The following is a 24,484-nucleotide window of genomic DNA, read 5'->3' on the forward strand; positions in this document are numbered from 1 at the left end:
AATGGTTTGCATACAGGATATGGAACTTTTGACAAGGTATCAGATTATAAATGAAACTCATCTGTATCCAGCCAGGAGGCACTATGTTTACTTATATAACTTGACTCCCTCACTAGCCCTTACCATGTTATGGCACTGAGAGGGAGAAGAGCTTGAATCAGTAATTAACTATTTCTAGCTTATATTTGGCAAGGGATAGGGTCAAAAGGAAAGAGGAAATTAAGGGTAAGAGAAGAAGTTGTCTGTCTAATTTAAATGTTTGAATGCTGTATGGTGGTTATTAGAGGTAGCAAGAGCTAATAGGGAGTGATTTTTACCAAAATTCACCATGTTGTGTATATGGTTGGGGTTGATACTGGAATCTGGAAGAGATTTACTACATAATCTGGATTTATTATTATTTTTTTAGTCATACCAGCACTGGATGCTGAAGTGAATAGGGAGCTTGTAAACTAGTATAATGGTTTCAGTATGCTACACTTTGCATGGTATTTCAGAATGCAGAGATGAAAACTCTGAAACAGGAAGATGCCTCTAAGAGTGAAGTAGAGAGCAGGAGGGCAAGTAATGGCCAAAAACATGCTGAACAGTACAGATAGTTTCTGTAGATAGAACTGTGATGATAAAACTGTGACAAGCTGATGGCTATTGACATATGAACACAAAGTGCATGGAAGGATCTTCTTTTTTGGTGACTCCCATTGCTGTCCCAGAAAACCCAACTAAATAATTTCTGCCTGTCATAAATGGGAGTCGGTAAGGCTAGGATTGTTCTCAGTACATCAGAGTTAAGTTCATGAAGTGTGGGAATTTTTTTCAAAAATTTGCAACCTACGTGCCTGACAAAGTTCATTTAAGATCTATTATTGAACAGAAGATATGTTAAATAATTTAAAGATAACTTACCAATTTCACTAGAAAACATGATGTCTTTTTTCTCACTTCATGGACTGAGTGAACATACATGTGACTAAATCCTTGCTGCTATAATTTTTGAAAGAAAATAATTGGGATTCAACAGTAGAGCTTCAGAGGATGTTGGAGAAGCCACATAGCAAGAGCAATTAGGAATGGAACTGTCTCAAGAAGGAAAGAGAGTTTCAGACACCAGTGGAGCCTATCCAGACAAAAGTATCCTTCATGCTGTGAGGCTGGGCTGGATCTAAAGTAAGCAGAGATGTTGAGGGTCACGGCTACAGCACAAGAGTGGTTTTAGGGTACTGGACATAGTGGTATGGAGGTTGAAATTTACGCAGATTACCATTTATGAGAAGTGACTAAACATAGAAGGCAACTGGTTATTAAAGCACTTGGCAGTTTGTTGAAAGATAGCTGCAAACATCTTGAAATAACAGGAGCTTCAATTAAACCATGCTTTCTGTCCTTCCCTCATGCAGCATCTTAAGTACAATTGGAAAATATAATTCTGCCACCTAAACTCTGTGTTCCTTAGGCTCCATTCACAGAAGTCTTGATTCTTCCAGTCTAGGAAATATAGTACCCTGTCTGGTGGAGGAAGACCATAAGGAATCAGTGTAGATAAAGGAGTATAAACTCTTTAATTTTGACCAAATAATACAGGTCTGGTTGCTGTGAGAACTTCAGTCATGAGTATACTGGGCAAGATTTTCTCTCTGTCTCACATTTACTAGCAAGGAATGTCACCACCTATTTGAAACATCTCTGATCTTGTAAAAGCATTATTCTAACCAGTGTTAGTTTGTTTTCTTAGTTTCTAAATCAGTCTAGGGAAACTCAAGTTCATGGTTGAATAAAATATTAATGATAAGCAGAGAACATGTTAAAGTGGTAGGTCCATGTAATCTTCATTAAGTCTATGGTATATGCGAAGAAATCAGAGTCACTTCAAATAATTTAGATTAAGGTATCTTTGAACTGTGTGGCTTGTTTTAAAGCCAATATCCTACTTTTACTATGAGCAAGGAAATCCTGCTGATAGTACAATTCCAGGCATACTTGTCAGGATGTCAGCAAGAAAGCCTTTTGCATTGACTTGGACTGAAGAACACTATTTCTCTTGCCTCTGCAGTTCCAGGACTCTGAAAATTGCCCTGTTTCTTGGACAAAAATATTTGGTGGTCTTGCAGTCACTCTGAGGAAGAAACTTGTTCAACAGAATTTTGGATGGGACCAACCATATATGCCATGCATAACTGAAAATCTGGAGTGGCAGAAAAGAGCTTTTAGTTTTTCTTTTCTTAGATGAAAATTTGGCAGAGCCATTATTTCAGATACTGCTGGAATTCTGTTGAAATACTGTAAAAAGACTGTGTTGAAGATTTTGTTGTTCTTTAAAACAGGAGAGAAAAGCCACCTAGTTAACGCACTGGACCTGGGCATCAAAAGGAACATGAGTGTCCTTATCTCTGTTTCACAGCTCAGGGAAATGAGCTTAGGGGAGTAAGACTGGCTTGCCCAAGATCATGCATCCCAGAGAATTGGATGGACTGGTAGAGCTGGTTTTTTTATCCTGAAGGGACATCCAGGTGTCCTAGAGAGTAAGTCTTTGGTAGAAGCCTACTGTCACTAAGCTCTTTTAAAGATACCAAAACTTCCTTCACCAAAGATCTGACCAAATCAAGCTGTTTTGAAATGAACAGTTTAGTTAGAATAGTGTGAGAGAGTCAATCCAGACTTGCAGCTACTAAGTAAGTGTATGTCAGAATACAGCTAGATTTTCTTTTCCCCCCTAAATTGAAATTTGCTGGAAAAGACTAAAGCCAGTAGCAAATTTCCAGTTGTTCTTCCAAAATATGTAATTTATTAAAAATCTGTGAGGAAAAGAGGGAAGGGTGATAGCTGTACATGAACTTCTGTTTTTTCATCTGTTATAGTTTTGGAGTGAATTTGATTCTGTTTGACTATAAATTAAAATTTAAAGTAAAGTTGCAGCATTGGTGTCAGCGATAGTTATTGCTCTGGTGCCCCTTATCATAGAGATTATTTTCTCACCTGTTTGGATTTTTGAGTGCTTAGGGTCTTTATGCTCTGCATCAACAGATTTCAGATGAGGAACTAACTGGGTGCACCATTTTCCAGTAAAATCTGTAATGATTTCATTTGTATGGTTTTTATTTTGGTAGTATGCATATCTATTCAAAAGTTAAGGTTCCCATAGCAATCTTAGCATGGCCACACTGAACATATGCAACATTTCTAATAACTGTATCTTGAATGCAGCTGAATTACTGTTGCTGTGGGAACATAAACTTTTGAGCCTTCTGACTTCTGTGCCTAATTTAATGCCCATTGAACTTCTTTCTTAATTTCTTGAGAGCTGTATAGAAAACAGTGGTCAAAGTCAAAACAGATTTTGAATGTATTTTCAAGTAAGCAGTTTTTAATTTAAATTTCTGTCTAAGGTAGTTACCCTAGAATAAATAGCACAATAGCTGCACAGTCTGGGGTATGCCTCCATTTCCTTCGGAAATCAAGTGCTGCTACAGCTGCTAGCATATTCCTCTACCCACATTTATCTCAACAGGCAGGGCTCTTTGAGTTTAGACCAGGGCCACCCTTGGCAGCAATTCCTGACCATGTGATTGGGGAGAAGGCATTCAGTGACATGGATACTATTTTCAAATCATGTGATGAAGTAATACCAGTAATAATATTTGTAGCATGCTCTGAAAATCACTTGATGTACTTGTAATTTATTTTACTGACTCATCTCAAAATGATTTAGGGGAACTATTAACCAGAGTTATTGTAGGTGATTGCAGGTTCTTCTTGAAAGTAAACAGTAGGGGTCTCCAGTTATTCAATGACAACTTCTGCATTGCTCCTTTCAAAAGCATGATGATTTAAGGATTTGCCTGCATGAGGAAAATTGATTGGCAGGACTGTTCCCTTCTAATTATGAGGGTATAATTTAGCTGTTCTAGAATAACTCCCACATGTGGATGAAATATTCCAAAATAAAAATGATTTTATTCTATAACTATTATTTCACTTCAGGAATGGAGTAATTATCCCAGAATAAAATTATCACCCTACTTCCAGAGCAGAATAATTATTACAGAATCAGAGTTGCTTATTTTGGACTAGTGCATGAGCACTGAGGAGCTGTTAGGGAGAAGTTGTTTTACTATATATGCCCTCCCTATTGCTCACAGGCAAGTGAATCCTGCTGGTCTTACTGTGCAGCTGGTGGCCTTGAAGTTGTGTTGGGGAACATATATGCTGCAAAGAAGGGTCTTCAGTCATATAACCTGAAATTCCAAGTTAAAAAAAACCCATCATAACCTAGAAAGGTGTTTTTATAGGTTGATTATTAGTATAGGTGATTCCACAATAGTTGATTTAAATAATGTGTCTGTTACTAGTGTGACATAAGGATTTGGGTGATTTTTGATACTGGAAGCCTTGCTGGTGGCACTTATCCAAGGCCAAAGGGCTGGAGATTGGAGCTGCTCAAGTGAGAATGAAGCCATGCCTGTAGAAGTTTTGTAAGGCAATGTGGGGGAATACCAAGGGGATGGGTGAGCTTGCTCTTTGCTAGGGTCTTCAGATCAGAATGTCTTGGACCCTACTCCTGCCCTGGCCAAACCAGGCTGTTCCTCCCAGGAGAGGATGAGTGGCCAGGTCCTGTGGGAGCCAGGTTAGAAGTGCTGGCCTGTGGCATGCGCAGGAAGTCTCAGGATGCCAACACCTGAAGGGAACTTGACATACTTCCAGAGTCAGTGCAGTTCACTGGTGACGACATACAATTGCTGTCACCTAGGAAATGAAACATGTTCCCATGGCAACCCCAAGGCTGCATTATTACTCAGCTTCAAAATGTTGACAGTTGGAAAAAGGCCTCTTCGGATATCACTCCCTGCCCACCCCAAGGGTTTTTTTTTCCTCCTTAATAAATGCATTTTTTTATTTAATCTGAAACAGTCAGGGGAAAGGCATATATTTAACTCAAGATACTTCATGGACATAAACCTTTAGAAGAAAAAAAGCAAGATGCTTTAGACACTTAAAAACTCCACTGTCTCCTAAAATAGTTCCAGATCCTGTGAAGGTAATTTTAATGAAGTGTATGGCACTTCAGTTGGCTTCTGGAATCAGCAGTCAGCTTCTGGAATTTTAAAAAAATTCTTTTACATAGTTTGAATCACTCTGAAAGTCTGCAACTGTAAACTGTAGCTTTGTTTTGTAACCATATAAACGACCTGGGAATTGAAACCTTCATTTTATGGTAGTATGAATGGAGACACACTTGCTGTATGCTGCCTTCAGCATTTCTTCAGGGTTTTTTTTTCCATTTTTTTTTAACCTTGCCAGGTTACATGTGCCCTGCCTCTGGGGTGCATTAGACTTTTGACTTGCTTGCAAAGTTTGTTTCCCTGTGTTACTGGTAACACAGACAAAGCATTCACCTGACACCGTATTTGTATTAGTTTTTGCACTGTGCTAGCTGCAATGTTCCCCTTCTTACTCTATCTTTGTTCTCTTGTTTATATAGCAAAGTATATCTTGGCTTGATTTTTTTATTATTTTCACTTATGCTTTCCCTGCTTGATCTCTAGTATTAGGAGAATCTCATTCTTTTCCATTTCAACCTATTTTCTATTACTTGGTAGGTTTTCATCTTACTCTTAGTATCCATTTTGAGGTAGTTATTCATCCAGCAGATCTGATGCCTCTTAATGCAAGTCCTCATAATTACTGAAAATACAATTTTGGAATTTATGCTCTGGTGACCTCTGACTTGGAGAAGTTCCAGACTTACTTCACATTCAAGTCCCTGATATCCTCGATCCATCAGATTTTTACAAATAGAGTTTAACTGAGGTATCTGTTTTAATTGTAGAAATATGTTGTGGAGTTTTTCTTTATATTTCTAGTTAATTTTAAAGGGAGACATCTTGTGATCCTTCTGTTCAAGGTCATATTCTATATTTAGATTTTTTTATAACATCCTTACCGCTCACTGAAAGCAAATCTAAATTTGCTTTCCTTCGTGCATTGAATAGCTGAAGAGGTTAGCGTAGGTGATTGTATCTGTCATCTTTAGCTCCTTAATTGTATGAGAAAAAGGTTCATCATTGTTAATATTATTACTCCTTCATAATGCTGTTGCACAAAATCTACCATTTTGCTATATGTTTTTATTTCAATGTAAAATACTGAAATTAAACTTCTGATGTAGTCTGGAAGAAAGCAATCCACAACAGCTCATGATCATCTGTTCACTCAAATTTTCTGTGTTTAGTGTAACTATTACAGTTTGCATGTAGTTCCACTTCATTCTGGATCAACTAGGAATCAGTAGTACATGAACAAAAGTAGATGGTGTTTCCTCTACATTGAGAAGCTTATGTCAGCTGTTGCAGTGTTTCACTGTTTCTGCTGAAACTAACCACAACTAAACCTTAAACTGGAAAAGGATTTCTCTCTTGAAGTTTGAGCAACCTTTTATCTAGAAAGGCAAAGGTATTTCAGTACTTACCTCACTGTTAACTCTGCTCATAAGGTTGATGTTGGCAACACACCCATCAACTGCTGACTTGGGAGGTGCTGACTAACCTAACAACTGTCAGGTAATCTCTTGGCTGTGACCGCAAGTCAGCTTGAGATGTAGAGATGGAATGATAGGTTAGTCACAAGGCTCGCTGAGATGGATTAAACCTTTGCAAAGAACATAGAAAATCTTGCCCCAGAGTCTGGTTGTATTTCCATAGCTTAACACTCAGAGATGATTTTAAATACATGTAAGGTTTCTAACCGTCTCTGGAGATGTCCTGGTCTAGTGGTGCCTGCCAAGCTTTCTCTGTCACACTGATCAGAACTTCATGGGAAGGTGGAGTCATGACGCAATAAAAATAAGAACAGCACAGATGCAAGGTGTATTACCCTTTGGCAGGGATATAAATGCAGATTTCAGCATTCTAGGAGGGATATTTTTTTCTTCATCACTCATTAAACCAAATAAGGTTAAAGTATTTGAATAGAAGTCAGATATTTGAGGGATGATTCAGGGACCAAAACATAGATATACATGTAATGTGGTTTTAGATTTCTTGCGGTACCCCAGATATTGGCAAAGACATGGCAGCTAAGATGTCGGTTTTATGGGACACCACCCTCTTTTAGGGCAGCAGCTGAAAGCCAGACTGAATACCTTATGACTTCTAAAAGCACCTGAGTTCCTCTCCAAATAGCTCTATGGATTTAGGCTTTACCCACTGCTCTGCTGGACATTCTGCTGAGTCCATTCACACAAATGACTGTGTGTGTGAATGCTGTGCTTGCAAGCTTCATTTTCTGGTCATTTCCTCTCAAACAATAAGCTTTTCCAAAGCTCAGCTGAGTCCTTGCTGTTCTGCCTGACATTCTTTATTCTTTTAAAGAAAGATCCTTGTCCAGAGCTCGTTGGGGAAAATGAGACTATGATAAGGTCTTTGATTCCACTTTGCTGACCTTGACAGAAGGGGAAGGGATTAGAGATCTAAATTTTATTTTATTTTTGTAAGCTTCCTAAAGAGAGAGGATCTTTTTTTTTTCCCCCAGTCCCCACTTTGACTTCTCTCCTTGTCCCTCATGTTTTCTATTAGCCTTTTTTTCCCCTAGGTCAACATCCGATCTCTGGTTACTCTATGAGGTACATCTCCCTAAACCTGTAAACATTGAAGGGCAGTGTCCTGCAAGCTTAGCAGGCAGTGCTGTTTCTGACCAGTGAGTTGTAGTTTGCAGACTGATCATGATGAAGAGCAATAAGGTATTAGAGAACAGGGAGATGAAGGGGGTGGGTGAGGCTAAAAAGGTTGCTCAGCAACAGTGTGACATAAGCATGGTTGCAATCTATTTTTACAGCAAGAAGATTGCAAAAGACTATAGGAAATGTTCATTTTTTCAGAACCTTAGTCATATTTGTGGGATGAGAGTGGCCTGAAGGGAGGAAAAGCTGTACAGACTGGGCTAATACCAGTGCACTTGTAATTGCCTCATTGTACAGCCAGGAGTTGGCAGCAGATTAAGAAAAAGCAGCCAAGTACAATGGTTATCCCCTAGTTTTTGAGGGAAACGGCCATGACTGTAACATAAGGAGATACAGTCGAGAAGCATAGCTGTAGGTAGCATCCAGAAGTCACTTTTCTCCCATGCATCAGATATGATTTTTAAAAAAAATTCTTTAGAAAGTTAACATGAGTATAAATTTCCTTTGGCCAGCCAAAATGTCTGCCAAACAAATTGCTTTGTGCTTGAGAAAAAAGGCATAACCCTTTTTTCCAGTTTTTCTTTTCACATTCCTTCCTAATTCCATAGTAACAATTTTGCCACATACAAACCCCACTCTTCCTCTGATTTTACGTCCAGTGATCACAAAATTTATCATGCTTTTCTAAGGGGACAGGCCAGGAGGGAGTGTCAAGTCCAGCTGTCACAATGCAAAGACTGCAAGTTTGATTCACTGGAGTCCTGAAATAGAGTGAGCCATGCCAGTTTATGGCTTCCTCAAATGAGTTTAATTTATCTTCTTGGGAAGAGATGCATTGCAAGCAATTGGCATGACCTATAATTACCATAGCATGTATTGATTAGTTTGGCATCAGACGGAGAAGCAAAATAGTAAGGTGGAAAGGAAGCAGAAAAATTTAGAAGCAGAAGCAAATGTGGCACAAATTAAAAATAAATATTTAATATAAATTTACTATAAATCTTTTTAAACTTCTTGAAGGGTTAGAGGGAATAACTTTGCACAGCGGTAGCATCTCTTTATCAATCCTTTCATCACTTGAAACTGTACAAACAAGTTCCTTTCAAACTACTTCATAGTTTTCAATTAAAAGTGGTTCTACAAAAATTATATTAAAACCTTACCGTGTGTCCCATTCTAAAAATGTTTTTATTGGCTTTTGAAGTTTCCTTTGTTGTTTCTTAGTCTTTAATTTTGTAGTAATGATAAATATAAACTTTCAAATATCTACTTTTGAAGTCTACAGCTCACATGAAAAGTTGAAAATGTCACTAGTAGATTATTTGTGTCTTTTCCACACGCATTGTCCTCTTTTCCTTCTTTTCTTTTGCAGCTTCTCATTCTGGGAAGGTGTAATGAAAATTTTTGAGGCACCAATTGCGAACTCCATGCACGATATATACACAATTTATTTAATTTTAAAAAATGGTTGCCTGTGGCAGGTGCCCTCAATCAAGTGAACCCATATATCTAAAACATTCTGCATGCATTTTTAATATATCTGAAGCAGGAAGAGTACTTGTCTCTTGAGATTATTTTTGAATTTGTTTCCTCTGGCTTAGTTTTTATGGATGCCTTTTCAATATTAACACATTTAAGCAATATAATCCTACTCAATTGCAAATTTTACTCCATCTCAGTTTTGCTGATTATTATTTACTTTGGATCAAACAAAAGATCCTGCCAGTTGCAGAGTTAGTTTTTGTAATAGCACCCCATATAATTTGATTCCCTTAAATAATATTTTTCTAAATGCCTTTGACCTGCTTTGTTGTTGATTTGTGCATTACTCTGTTTACATGCCTGAGAACATGTCTTGTTGCACGTGCATTTGGGAACTTGGATTCAGGAACTAGTCCTTTTGTTTCAAGTAAAAATAATATGTATAAAACAACTGTAATACTCTTATTTTGTCTCTGGCCTAGCTGTTTTCTTTATATTCTAACATGTGCTGCCATCCTGTGGTATATGAAGAAAGGCACACATACACAAACAAATGATAGAGCAACATAAATGGGGAGTATTAAAATATACAAAATGAAGGAACCTGTACATGTCTTGAGAGGAGAAAACACAAGCGATCTTCACTTGTTGCTAGTCTGACCAGTGTAGTGTGCATCTCTTTCTCAAATGTAATAAAAGGAAGGCCTATGTATCACAGCAAGAATGAAGAAAAGTTCTGGGTAGTTCCACTGAAGGTGCTAAAGAAATCTGAGGTTTGGATTTTTTTTAAACCGGGAATTCTTCTTTAAGGAAGAAAAAAAAATTTCAAACACCTTTCCTCCCTACTTCTTAGCTGTTACATTGAAAATTTCTTTAAGAGCTGTCAAGTGCCGGATGCTTGAAAATTTGTTCACAGTGCTACAAAGAAGGAAGCTTCATGCAGAGACTGATTATAAGGGAAGCTGAGTTCTCATACTGGTTTCATCTGCCGTGATAGAGCCAGTTTTTGTGACATACAGAAAAAGAGGGTAATGGCATGCTTTGGATTAGCTGGTGTGTTACTGGCTCCTGAACTTGCATTGATAGTGTAAGGTATGTCAGACACTTATCTGAATCTTTTTATTACATGATTGTTACCTTTGAGAGTCAGATGGGTACTCTTTAGCAAGATAGAGAAGAGAAACATTTTCATATTGCTCTTAGCAATAAAGTACACCCAGAATCTGAGACATGTTCCTGATGAATGGTTTGGGTGTTTCTTGTGGAGGGCCTTGGTTTCAATAAATCAGTGTAAATGACAGACCTTCAGTAAAGATAGTGTCTATATTCCTTTAACATTTCACACTTTTATGTAGCATTTGTCATCTGAAACAGAGTAAAAGCCTTGGAGAAAAATTGAAGTGGCTCTTCCTTTTCTGCCTTTGTTCACCTGCTGCCTCTTTGCACCTTCTGAGAATCCAGCCTTCAGCCTGATAGCTGGGACCAGCCTGGACAGGACTTTTAGAGGTTTCTCACGTACTACAGAGATCAGAGGACCTCTTCATAACTCCTGGGTCATGTTATAAATCAGTCAGCACTCCCCAGTCCTCTAAAGCATTTTGAGGCTACTAAATAGGTGGATTAATTCAGGCTCATACTGAATGTTTCTATATATATGTATGAAAAGTGAGATCCCTTTGATCTGGAGGTTGAAAAAAAATCCAAAATGCACAAACTGTACTGTTCTTAATTTAGGTATTCAAGGTGGCATTTTGTTACCTTTCCTAAGGCAGACATACTTAGTTGTGTACAGAAAAGTGAAATCTTGTAGAATTGGACCTAAAAGTGTAAGGAAATGGGACTAAGTTTGAGTGTAGAACTGCTTGGCTCTACCTCCCAAGTTTCTGTTACTTGGCATTAGTATTTTCTGATAAGATTTGTCCCCTTAAACTGCTTGGCAGTCTAGGTTTTTCTTATTGCTCTTTCCTTCTTACATTTTCAAGACATGAGAGATTGTGAGGTGTTTCAGGTTTTTTTGCAAAGTAGCAGGCATTCAGATTTCCCCTTTCTCCACCAAGAAATAAGAACTGAAAATGTAGTTATTCTCTGGTGAGGACTGTTACAAGTACTTTTTGCTTCTGAGCATAATAGAAACTCAGATGACATGGCTGGAAAAGGTTTGGTCTTTCCATTCTTCTAGGTGAAAAGGATGGAGAACAGAACTGATACTAGATCTAGCTTGGTGATGCTGTAAATGTTAACAGTCCTGCAGAAGACCCAAGGCAGTGAGACATTATGCCAGCTATCTAAGCAGAGAGATGAGTAAAAGCATTCCAGGACCAAATTCCCCTGGAAATAATTTCAAAGCATATTAAGGATGAGAGGGTGATTGGGAGTAGTTAGCATGGATTTATGAAAGGCAAATAATATTTGACCAGCTGGATAGGATGAGACGACTGGCTCAGGAGATGTGCTTAGAGGAGCAGATGGTTCTTGTCCTGATTTTAACAAGGCTGTTGAAACTGTCTCTTCTGATATCATCATTGACAAGCTGATGAAGTACAAGGTAGATAAGTGCACAAGTACAAGCTAGATAGGTGGACTGAAAACTGCTGATTTCCTCAGCTGATGGGTTGTGACCAGTGGGATGAAGTCCAGCTGGAGTTCAGTCACTGGGATTGACACTGAGACAAATACTGTTTAATATCTTCATTAATGACCTGAATGATGGGACCTAAGAAGTTGACAAATGACACAGAACTGTGATACATCTGATGGTTATGCTGCAAGTCAGACAGCCTGGAGAAATGTGCTAACAGGAAATACATGAAGCTTGACAAAGGCAGATGCAAATGTCTTGAGCCTGGATGAGCTCCCATGCATCAGCACAGGCTGGGAGCTGACTGGTCAGAAGACCTGTGTTTTGTGATGAATAGCAGGACAGACATGAAACAGCAAGGCACACTTGTGGCAAAGTCAGTCAGCAATCTTCTGGGCTGCATTAGGGAAAGCAGCATCAGTAGATAAGGGGAAGGTGATCCTTCCGCTCTTCTCAGCACTAGTGAGACACATCTGGAGTACCAAGCAAGGTTCTGAGCTTGCCTCAGAGGCAAGAGATGTGGACATGCTTGGGGTGAGTCCAGCAAAGTGTCATACAGGTGGTTGAGGACTTGCTTGGGGCATTTGAAATCTAAGAGGCTAAGGGCGCTGGGACTGTTCAGTCTACCAAACAGAAGACTCAGCCTATCTGATTAATGTCTCTGCATTCCCGATTCACTGGAGTAAAGAAAACAGAGCTAGATTCTTCTCTGTGGTGTCCACAAAGGGTATAAGAGGCAATGGGCACAAACTGAAAGTCAGGAACTGTTTTAAATGTTAGAAACATTTTTTTTAAACTAAATGGTGATTGAATACTGGTGCAGGTTTCCCAGAAAAGCTGTGGAGTCTCCATCCCTTGAGGTACAAAAACATCAACTAGACACAGCCCTGACCAACCTGCTGTAGCTGACCCTGCTTGAGCAGTGGGGGTTGGACTGAATTATCTCCACCACCAAGTGGTTGGACTGGATTATCTTTCCCACTACCAAGATTCTGTGACTGCTGAGATGAGCAGCAGGAAAATGCAACTAGACTACCTTTCTCCAAGGAAGAAAAAAAATAAGAGTGAGGGATTTTATGCAGTCGAAGGCACTAGATATGGGGCTATTAAGAAACAGAGATGCTTGTTTAATGGGAGAATTTGCTTTTAACAATGTCTTTTTATCCTAAAGCATGTCTTGCTTCTTTTTGTACTTGCTGCAGGCTTTTCCAGCCACATTAGTAAAGCAGAACCCTTGGATCAGCAGCTCGGAGAGCTTCGTGAGTTTGGTAGAAAGGGGATGCAAAAAATACAAGTGTGAAGCATGTTAATATATCCTGCCTCTTGTTCAAGTGTAATTTTTTTTTGCTTGAATTGGAATAGCCTGAAAGTGGGAAAGGCTAATGGTCTGTGTCCAGGGCATGTGTGCAAAAGACTGAGGATTTCTGAAAATGTGGTGTGGTGTTGTGATGCGTGTCATGATTTGCCTCAATTTCCCCTGGTTTCTCCCTGAAGTTTCTTTCCCCAGGTGGGCTGTCAATCACCTCTCCTTTTCCCCTTGACTCCTGCTGGGCATTGTCTATCAACCCAGAAATTCCAAGGGAAGCATCAAGTGATTGGCAGGTTCAAAGGATGCTCTCCACCCCCTGGGGGGCCATTGGCCCACCCAGGTGTCCTTCTCACCTGAGACCCTCTCCCCTCATATCTGGTTGGTGCTCCCTGTGTTCCCTCCCCTGCCCCTCTCCCCAGGTAAAAGGGCAAGCACACAACGTGGTCAGGGTTCTGTTGGAGAGTTCATTTGAGTTGTTGAAAGATTCAGAGGCCTTGCCACCAAAATAAAAACTCTGGATTAAGAACTCTCCATCAGGACCCACTCCTTTCTTCACCTCGCCTCAAAGGTTTCTCTAGCTTGGGAAGGCCTGAGGAGTGACCCCGCATCAACAGCAAGCTCCAGCCCGCAAGCTCTGGAGCTCGGGACATGCCCAGACTTGTCTCCACGTGCCCAGCTGTAACCACAGGTACTGAATAGCGTCTCTGGGGAGGAAGAACCACAGGTGCTGCTATTTGGTCAGCAGCTGAGGCCAGACAGACCAAGGCAGTCCCGTCAGTAATATTGGTAAATACCAGTAGCATGGGGTGTTTATTGTCAGTGGGCACCACCAGGCCTGACTGCTCCTGCCCAACCTTTTAGAGCCATCAGTACCTGCCCAAGCGATGCTGCAGCCGGGCCCATCTCCAGCTCCCCACAGTCCTGTCTGGTCTCAGCCCCACAACCTGGCCCAGCCCCAGCCACCTGCACTTGTTTGGAGTGGGTGGTGGGATGGGCTCTGGTGGACAGACCCCACCCTAACAGACCCCATGGGCAGCACCCACCTCCTGGGGCCCTAGTAATTGTTCCACCACCTTTCTAGAGATGTTCTGAGGCACTTTGTTGCTGTTGTGTTCATTTAAAGATAATGCCTCCCTGGGGTTTATCTGGAACCCAAGGTCCTGGCCAGAGCTCTGACAGGTGGGCCGATAGTAGCACCCTTTGTCACAGCAGAGTCCTTGGGTGAAACCTTCTGAACTTTACCTATGTTTCACTGACTTTGAAAGACACTGTGCTGGAATCAAATTAGCAAATATAATGTGGGTACCTGGATAACTAATTTCCTTTTATTTCTGTGACAGAGCCTTGCTATTAAAATAGAATAATAGATGTGCACTAGGTAGTGCATTCGGAGAAAAAAACAATGGGTAACTAACTTTTGAAAGGCTATAGATAGTGCATTAAATGGTGACTTTTTTCTCGATAACTTGGGTATCTTGTCATATGTTAATTAAATGCCTGGAAAAATCTTTAGGAGATAATAAGAAGATAATAGTGCACAGACTTTAATGTGAATTGGAAGCATTATGCTGTATATCTTTCTACTTTCAAAGCTCAGTAAGAATTCTTAGCTCAAACAATTGATCTTAATGTACAAAAAAGTAAGACAATTTAAAAGTAAACTAGAGAGTTGAAAAGCAAGCTTTTGGAATTCAAGTGATTTAGTTTGTCGTCATTGTTTGAACTCCCCATTTTTTACTTGTTTATATATCATTTCAGAGTTTATATAAAGGCAATCCTTGTCCTAGCTCATACTGTCCCACTGGGAAAAATCAGATCTCTTACATATTTCTTTGTTCCTCTTTCATGCTTCTTTTTACTTCTCTTTCAGTAGTCTGCTTCCTGTGGTTTTGATCATGAGTGTAAAACTATAGTCTATGTGCATTCATGCAAAGTCATTGCAAGGATGTCAGCCATGGCCATAATGAAGTGAATTTTGCCATCCTTGGCAGGAAGATTGAAATAAATGGGCAGGAGATCTTTCTCCTTTTTAATGCCTTTATTAAGAAGAATCAGCTCAGGTGGGGAGAAATCGACGGGTTGCGCCCACATCGCCGTTGCTCCCAGGCGTGGCATGAAGAAGGAGGATGATGCAGCTTTGTCCGCTGGTCTGCAGACAGAGCTGGGGACTCTGTCCTCACGGGAGAGTCATAGAGTCCTCAGCTTGTTTGTTTAACACTCCAGGATGTCTTCTTAATCAGTATCTTTTCAGGTTAGGGTGAGAAACAAAAAGGTTCAAGCAGGTACGGGACTATGCTCCCATCCTTAGACATTACTTAAGTCACTTGTTGGCTCGTGATTTTAGGGGTTCTTCTTGTAAAAACTGTAAAACTGTAAAAAAACCCAGGGTGCAATGCATTTCTCATTTGCATGTTGTCTCTGGTGTCACTGCCCATTCTCTTTACCCTGGAGGGTTTCTCTTGGTGTCTTCTTGGCAAGCGGCCAGCATCAGGGGAACAATAGTTAATCACTGGCCATTAACGGGCGATTAAGGACTTTTTCTTTGGCAGCACACCCAAAGAAGTCTGACCGGTTTGACTTGTTTTTTTTTTTAACTCAAACTTAAAAAAAATACAACTTTCTATTCATAACAAAGATGAGAGAGGGACACAGCTTCTGATTATCCTCATGGTCGTGCTAGCTGGAGTTTGTCATTGTAAAGGCCAATACTTGCATTCCAGCAGGGCTTGGTCCTGTGAACCACACAAAGGAAGCTCACCATTCATCTTTGTCCTGCTCAACATTAATTGAAGAGAGTATGCTTTGCTCTGAGGAGGAATACTGGGCAAAACTCTGCTGTCCCATCATTACTGTCTTGTCTTGTAAGAGTGGATATTTGTTTACATTAGAGCTAGATAATAAAAAGATCTTTGGAGTGAATGCACAGTCTGGACAATACATTCATAGTATAAGTTCCTGAAAACACTGATGCTCTTGTCATTTTAACATCTTGTGTGTTCCTCTGAAATCCTCCAGCAGAAGAATACATTTCTCAAAACACAGGGGAAATAGGAGTTTCTTTTACTTAAATTCTGATGTAATTTAATTTCTTTCTTTCCCTTTCTTCCTTCTTCCTTTACTCCTAGAAAGGGAGACTTGACACCATGTTCCCAGCTGTTCAAAGCATTAAGATTCGAAGGCAGTCCTGGATTTCTGTTCTAGCTGTGGTGTCTTCAGTTAGAAGGGACCCTTCTAGTGGCCCCCAGGATGTTTCTTCATAGTTAGTGATTCATGAAGTGTACAGAAACAGCCCACTTGAAATCCCAAACAATTTCCATGGCAGTTTAAAGTGCTGTCATTTACTGTATCAAAAGTAAAAATTTATTTCCATGACGTCTAGAGAGTAACTTAGATCAGAAAACAGGGATCCCCTTTTTCCTGCATTATAGAATAGTTATTTTATGCAACAGTTTCTATCTGATAAATGTTTGCTGGTTTTGCCTGTTTTTGGCTTATAAAAGAAGTAAAATAATGCTCCCTTCAATTTGGAAGATAATGTTTAGAGAAGCTGCTTTATTCTCTACAATAGCAGAGGTGGCTGCAGCCAAAGAAAGACTTAAACTTTACCAGATTTTCTCATTAATATACAAATCTCTCCAAAGATGCTGGTGTTTGTCTGAGACTTTGGGACAGTAGCTTAAATGCATGTGCAGCTAAGCAAGAGAGACTTGTACTACTTAAATATTTATGAGAAGCCCATAGAAATTGCAAGTAATTATGTACGTTCCCTTTTCAAGCAAGATGCTACATTGGTGGAAACACCAGATCTGGCAAAATAATTCCCTTTTCTGTACCATTATCAGTGATTTTGGTGACACTACACCAAGCAGGGGCTCTGTGTAGGCAGTTAAAAGCACTAGTCACAGTTTTTCAGAACACTGTACTTTAGGAGCTAAGAATTGTTCATTTTGATGTTTTTTTTTTCCTCATTTTAAAACTATCTAACCATTAAAATAAGAAATTAGTGTTTTCTGAAATTAATCCAGAGTGAAATTTGCCTTTTCCTTTCCAGCTTGGTCATCAGCCATACTGTGAGACTTAAGACAGCCGAAGTTCTCCTAGTGCTCAAATACCTAGCAACACAGCTTGCCAGTCTCCAGTTCAGGTCATGTTTGTGTGCAAGAATAACTGTTTTCCTAAAAAAAAATCACTGAGAGTATATCTTTATTCTTCCTTTCCTGAAATTTAAATAATCTTGTCATAAGATTAATGGGCCCACTTTTTGAAGTGTGAGTTTTTAATGAGTTTCATTGTTGTCAGCCAAATAGCTTTATGTTAGAAATTGTAGCAGACAGAAAGGTAGGTGAGAGGAAAGTACCCCAATCTGTATTTCTCTTTTGGATTTCCTGTACTGTTTTTACCTCACTGATAGATAACAAAATTATAGCTGAGATTATATAGCTATGTAACATGTTTTGTAAAAACAATGGACATAAAAAGGGAAAAGTTAAATTTCATTATTTCAATTTTCAGAAAATTCTGTTTCTAACTGCATAAATGTAGTTATTTAAGTTCTTAATTTATGGGACCTATATGAAAGGTCAATTCATTGCAACACAGGTTTTTGGAGTACTAAAGAACCCATAGTAACGATATGTGGAAATCCAAGAAAAAAAAATCAAAACAAAACTTGACAATTTACCCATTGTTAGGGTTACGTGATGCTTTGGCTGGGTTACAATGTGCTCAGACCATCAACATATCTCCTGTGTTACAGTGAATAAGCAGCATTGGCATTTATACAGAGGACAAAAAAATAAGTAGCACTAGGAGCAAGGGTGATTTCTGTGACAGTAACTGGTTTGTGAAGAGGTGTTGTCCATCTGTTTTTTTGTGATTCTGTAATCTATAGCTAAACAGGTAAATTCGGTTTCCTGTCTGGGAGAGATGAACACCGAGGTTTTCCTTATATCTCTTTTGAAGATACAGACATCTGGGATATAGACATTCACAGTGGATTCTGATGGTTTGAGGAACTTAAGTGTGTTGGTGAAAAATCTGTGGGTAATTCACCTATAGAATGGGAGCAGCTGTAAAAAAAAAATAAAAAATTGACTTCTGCTTGATGCCAGTAAATTTCTGATTTGACTAACAGGTTGATCCTAAGCAATACTGAGAAGAGTTTTGCAACATACGTTTTTTAGAAATTATGTTTAATAGAGGCAAAGAGTGTTATGAGTTATCTTCTGTCACAAGTGACATGATTTTTATATCTATTTTTAGAAATGTACATACAGATTTTATTTGAAGTTATTGCAGAGTATGTTTTCTTTCATTCCTCCTAATAGCAGGGTCTTCAAAATCCATTGAAACATCATCTTTAACTTTTAAATTTGTAGCATCACAGGAAAAGGTATATTTAACTATTAGTCCCATTGCATGTATTCATAGGAGGAGCTTTAAATGGCAGAACCAGCAGAAAGAACTTCAGACTTAAGAAACATTTGAGTATATGTATTGTATATAAGAGAAGATATTAGTTGGTTCATGTTGACAGCCTCTAGGGACTTGATATGGGATCAGGATGCCGCCATGCTTGTGGTTTTGGAACTGTGAAAGTGTGTACCATTCTACAACTGTATTATGTGTTTTGATACTCCTTGAAAAATACTGGGAAAAAAAAATCAACTGTTCCCTGAATATTCAAAACATCCCTTTAAAATAAGGGATATTCACATGGTTATCTTTCCCATCTTTTTAGTTTACCATGTTTTAGTATTTCCTTAGAATGAAATCAATCTGTGAAGCTGTGTTAAATCAGCTTTTTAGAAGTGGCTGATACTCAAAATGCATGTGTAGAAATGGCAGCACAGTCCGAGCAGATGATGAACAACATCAGTTGATGTATTGCCCTATAACAAAAGAAGGGAGGTGAAGCCAGCTAGTTGGAAAAAGTATTGTTTCATCAGAGTTCGGTAGGTGTTTCCTCATTTTCTCTCATTTGTCTTCTCTCTTTTTGGAAAAAAAATCATTTTATTTTCTGAAATGGGAGAAGAGAATTGACAGAGTACTTCACCTTTGTCTTTGGCTCTAATTCAGCAGATGAGATAATAACTTAAATGTACCGTATCCCACAAGTGTCATGCACAACTAAATGTGTTAGCTCTATTTAGTCACGATATCCTAAATGAGATATGCTAACTCATGCAGCAGTGAGTTCAGCACAGGGTTTTACCTGCCCAGTTTTAGCTCTTTCCAAAAGCAGTACGAGTATGTACGAACACCTTAATGAACCCTGGGCTCAAAGGTGCAGCACCTTCTCTAACCAAGAGTACCATTTGCGTCAGCATGGAAATTGGAGCCTAACAATATAAATTTTGCTATTTCCTGCTGGTTTTAATAATTCCATTTGCACAAAACCCCATTCAGATTTCTTAACAATATTGTGAATTTCTCCAAAGGGAAAACAGGAATTATGTTGTGGTTACTTGTATAGTAGTTTGGTCGGTTTTGCTTCCTGGACTCTTCTCTCTTACTTGGGAATTGGTTAACAGTATGTTCTCTTCTGAAATTAGATTAAGAAAATACTTTTCTAAGAGAAAGTCATTTGGCATACTGTGGGGTTTGTTTCTGCCAAAGTATAGCTAGATACGGCAGTTGACAGAGTTTCTTTTGAGGTTACTTTGCTACTACAGTTGTTCTAGGAAGTTTTGTTTCTTTTCTTTTTCTTAGCATTTAAACAAGTCCCCCCGGTGCGGGGGGGATTATCCCCCCTGGGGAATATCTGATTATCCCAAAAGCAAAGACTGTTTAAGTCAAGAAATGCTCTTTCTAAAGAACCTTTAGTTCTGCTGTGGCTCTCTTACTTGGGTAGTAGCTCCTCTACGTTAATCTGTTGTCTGAGCCAAAAGGAACACAGGCTGCTGCTGGACACAAGGAAGAAAACCCCTTTGTAGCAGAGCTGATGGCCCTCAAAGAGATGGAGTCCTGCTGGAGGGGTGATCCAAGCTTTCAGACTGTGCTCCAAAACTATGCATTTGCTTTTTCTTCCTCAGCTGCTGAATTCTGCTGCTTTCAGTCTCATCTGGCAAGGAACAGAGCCACATAAACATCTAAATCAATGGTCATCACCTTCCCCAACCATTATTTTGAGGGTGCAACTGCATTTAAGGAATAGCCATTATCTAACAGCAGAGCTGAGCAGTGTTGGCTTGCAGAAGGATAAAGTCTGTCCAGATGGTATGAGACATCAAGGTTTTGTGTAAGCCAGGGGAAAAAGATCTGAGCTTTGGGGAATGATGAGAAAGAAAGATCTGCATATCTAAGAACTAAGTGGATTCTGCCACTTTGACTGTCACTTCAGCCATGTTCAGACAATGCTGCATCAATTGCCAGTCACGTCATATTGGGATATATTTCAGATTATAATGGTAGAAATCAAATGTTGAGCTATACTGAAATCACCAGCTGAGATTCTTGTTCAATGGGGATTCAGTACAAGGCTCATATTCTGAAATACCAGATTTAAAACACCAGAAAGATTCCCTGGCAGATCCTCTGGCTTTGGGAGAGTGAAATATGTGAAATATGAGTGGATCTGACTGCTATAATTTTTTCTTTCTGCAGGCTACTTGTTTTTTGCATCACCACTGCAGTGATGACTGTATAAATATTCCTCACTATTTATTATCAATTACTTCATGGGACAAAGGGAGAATTTTGCTGAAAATTTTGAAAAAATAGTTTTAAGTGTCTATAGAACACAGAAAATGTGCATACATGTGTGGTAGAGAAATCATTCACTAAATATTTATGTGTGCATCTCTGAGCAGTTTAAAAGCTGAAGGGATGAGGAAGACAGTCTGTGGTTTGTGGGGATTTTGTTTGGGTTTTTTGTTTGGTTTGGGTTTTGTGGAAATACACCTCTTGGCTATACCTCCACAAGTGTTCTGGAGATCTCTTATTTTGATATGTCTGTGTTATTTCATATTTGAACACAGGACAGCTATCACACTTCTTTCTGTAGGTCCCTTTGGAATTAATAGAGGTTTCACAGTTAGAGGCTATGAAGCTTGCTTAAATGAATACTGAAAAAAAACCCCAACTGCCTCTGAGTTGGAAGTTGATAAAATCTGTAGGACTTTTCCCATTTACTTCAATGTTCTGTGGACTGGAAACATGGTGAAGATACAAAATGCAGCGAGGAAAAACCTCGGAGGAGTCCTGTGGTCTTTTTGGCATATCCTACCATGATAGCAATGAAAGACAAAGGCTTCTTATTTGCACGCACTAATTTGCGACCAAAATATAAGACCTTCAGCTATCTAACATATTTAAGGACAATCAACCCGGAAATCTGTTAGGGGGTAGGCATGTCCCACTGTTTCTTGGGAAACAGTTACAGTTACTAAAATGCCTGTTATTTATTGTTTCTGTGTCCTTTACCCTGCTCCATGACTGCAGCGGAGCACAGCTGTATTGCTTTCCTGTCTGCTGGCTGAAAATATTGCAGAGCAAACTCTTAGAGGCCCTCCTTAGGCTTTGTAACCCTCCTTTGTAGCAGAAGTGGTTTAAGCAGAGCTTTCTCTTAACACCTTTTATCATGAACCCTCTTTATGAGATTCACCTGATTTTTTTTTTTTTTTCCCAGTGCTGCACTCAGCTGGAAGGAGAGGATGAGCCTTAGATCTCTATATCCCTTGAAAGGGGGGAGTTGAGAATGGAAAAGAATCAAGTGTGTGTGAGTAAGGAGGGGAGAGATCTATGAAATGTAACACCTATTTTATTGTTGTGATTGAGAAACTACTCTGGAACATTGTCAATGTAGGCATAATTAATCTGCATTCTCAGGATAAAACCAAATACAGTTGACCTGATTAATTCAATTTTTTTTTTTTTTTTTTGTATCTCAAGGCACAGACTAAGAAACAAAACTAAAACATGTGAGGAAAGCTAATATAAAAACCATATTTTTCTTTGCATTTACCTTTATTGATGATTTTTTTGGTCTTGTTTGCTAGCATAGTGATCCTGTTGCTATACCCTTGCTTTTTATTATTTGTTGGTAAGCTAAATTGTATCTCTTTCAGTGATGCTGTTGCTAAGCTTAGTTCACAGCCTAGCCTGTGCATCACATAGTCTATAATCAGCTGATGAGACAATGGTGCTCATTCTCTGCCTCCACTGTTGTGTTTCTGCATGCCGACTCTGTGCTCTCCTCTCTGCCTTCCTGTGGGCCCAGCACCAGGAAGCGAAACTTGCCTAGATGCTCAGCATAAACTCTTTGTTCTTCAGTTCCACTGAAGAACTGAACTGCTCTTCAGATTGAACTGAGGTTGGATTCACTGCTGGCTGTCATCATTAGTAGCTGTGTCCCGCTGTGAAAGTCCAGTGTGCGGATGCATGCACTTGGCTGCTGAGAAATTAAGGAGCATGGGTAGGCCCCTTAGAAGTCACCTGGAGATACTTATCTGAGGGAGAGGACTGTACACTAGCCCTGTGCAGCTGTGATACGTACCAGGCACAGAAGAATCCTGTCACACTAAAGCTTAGTTTCTTAGGGAAGCTGTGCTGAAGTGTGTCTGGGTCTCCTCCCTCTGCTGTTTCCTTTTTCCTCTTCTCTCTCTTGACTTTTGAACTCTCAGGCTAAATGTACCTAAAGTTAGAAAAGGGATGGAAGTTTAAAGTAGGACTAGTTTCATTACTTTTCATTGCAATGCTGATGGAAGATAAAGACCCAAATTAGTTCCCGAAGAAAAAAATAAACAAAAAAACATTGGGCAAAATTCAACTACGTGATACTGTATTTAACAGCCTGCAGGTGGTCAGTCCTCCCATGTTCTGACCAGTCAGTAACCAAATACCTAAGTCCAGCATAATAGCAACACGTCACCTCTCATACACAAGATATTGATGTTGTTGTGGGAGTGACAGAGGTTTAAAGGATTAAAAAAATAAATTGGCCAAAAATTAATCTTCCCTAGTTCATGGGATAATTTTGCAGTTAGATATGAGGAAAAGATCTTATCCTCTACAGGCAACTGCTGTATATTACCAAATATAATTTACCTCCTGGAGTAATGCCGCTTATCTGTTTTTGCCTTCGTGGTGTGGACCCTCTGTCGATATTATTTATTTCATATTGTTTAGCCAGAGTAGGAGCAGCTAGCTTGCAAGCTCTTTGGTTGTAACACTTTGTTGTAGCAGGCACAAGGCCTGCACGGCCTCCTTGGCGGTCAGAGGCCTGAGCTAGGAAATACCAAAGTCAGCATGACTAAGGCTTTAGAAGCCCCTCTCTTCTGCCTTTCGGACCCTGTTTATCTCCCTATATATCCATAGGTCACTTTTCCCCTGACCGTTACTATTGGACAGTTTTCAAAACCCCTGTAGGGTATAAAAACCCCTAACTCTGCCCGGTTCGGGAGAGGAGAGCTGTCACTGGACCCTTTGCGGAGACCCCAATAAAAGAACCCTGCGGAACCCATACAGCGCTTCTCCCTCTCTCTCTGCGTCTGCTGCTGTGGCGATACATAGGGCGACGGCTCCAGGCAAGCTGAAAGAGCTGAAATCACTAAAGAGCTGAAAGAGCTGCAAATCACTATAGCTTGCCTGGGTTGCCTGAGGCCCCCGCTGAGCTATCCTGGCCGGCGGCATTCCCCGCTGGGCTTCTGCCCTGAGGGTAATAGCCACCATACTTTGTCAATGGCATTCTGTGGGAAGCATTTTCTGTATTTCATATATAAGAGTAGAAAGAGCAGATGGGGCAATTTGCTGTCTTGGTTCACAGCCCATGCTACAGGTTTGCTGTGTTCCAGTGCAACTAACAGATTGTCTTGGTGTTTTACATTTTTGTTGTTGTTGGGTTTAGGGTTGTTTTTTTTTTTTTTTTTTTGTTAATAAATATGTGATTAGGAAACTGTATGGTATGCTGCTTCTTCCTGACTCTTCTTGGAACAGATTTAGTTTGAAGTGTTACAGAAACAACTTCTGTCCAAAACCAGCCAGAATGACAGTGGACATAGAAAATCTCATGAGTTTTGGCAGTCAGACACTGCCACAGCAAGTCACATAGATGGTTTACATGTTAGACAATTGTATATTTTCAGTTGCTAGCAATTTTTATTATTTGGAAAAAATCTGTGGTGTATTTTCATAATTTTAACCATTGAAAAAAGATGGTAATATATTATTTGGTCTGCAAGCAAAACTATTCTGAATACACTGTCAGTTTTGTGTGCCAGGTTAACAAAAATCTTTCCTTTTAGCAGTAAATATAATTTAACAGCATTATCCAGTTTAATCAATTCTAGTTACTCTCCAGCATTTATAATGCATTTACTTTATATTACACCTGAAATATCTGATTACAGTTTATTATATCTTACTAAATTCTGTAATACAATAAGCATTACATGCTTATTTTGAACAGTGACACAAATACTTGCTGTCAGGGTGCTCCTGCAGT

At 39.4% G+C, this 24,484-nt stretch overlaps 3 long non-coding RNA genes across 4 annotated transcripts in view; 2 read left to right on the top strand and 1 right to left on the bottom strand.

The window, feature by feature from the left end:
• The first annotated feature begins 13,503 nt into the window (after nt 1–13,503).
• LOC135296990 (uncharacterized) lies at nt 13,504–17,863 on the top strand. The gene is made up of 3 exons (XR_010358990.1): nt 13,504–13,729; nt 15,765–15,902; nt 17,093–17,863. It is a non-coding gene; the product is annotated as an uncharacterized LOC135296990 (long non-coding RNA).
• Nucleotide 17,864: 1 nt separating this feature from the next.
• The window catches only part of LOC135296989 (uncharacterized), a 41,889-nt gene continuing 35,269 nt past the window's right edge, over nt 17,865–24,484 (top strand). Inside the window, exons 1-2 of one of the 2 annotated variants that reach the window (XR_010358986.1) lie at nt 17,865–20,259; nt 21,671–21,760. This is a non-coding gene — a long non-coding RNA (uncharacterized LOC135296989). Of the gene's footprint in view, nt 20,260–21,630; nt 21,761–24,484 lie in introns of those variants that run through there. The other variant, XR_010358987.1, reaches the window with a different exon arrangement.
• Nucleotides 21,990–23,450, bottom strand: LOC135296988 (uncharacterized). Its single transcript, XR_010358985.1, has 3 exons — nt 23,089–23,450; nt 22,538–22,675; nt 21,990–22,435 (listed from the first exon to the last, which is right to left on the bottom strand). It is a non-coding gene; the product is annotated as an uncharacterized LOC135296988 (long non-coding RNA).

Source organism: Passer domesticus, chromosome 3 (genome assembly GCF_036417665.1).
Source record: "Passer domesticus isolate bPasDom1 chromosome 3, bPasDom1.hap1, whole genome shotgun sequence".
Classification (NCBI taxonomy): domain Eukaryota; kingdom Metazoa; phylum Chordata; class Aves; order Passeriformes; family Passeridae; genus Passer; species Passer domesticus.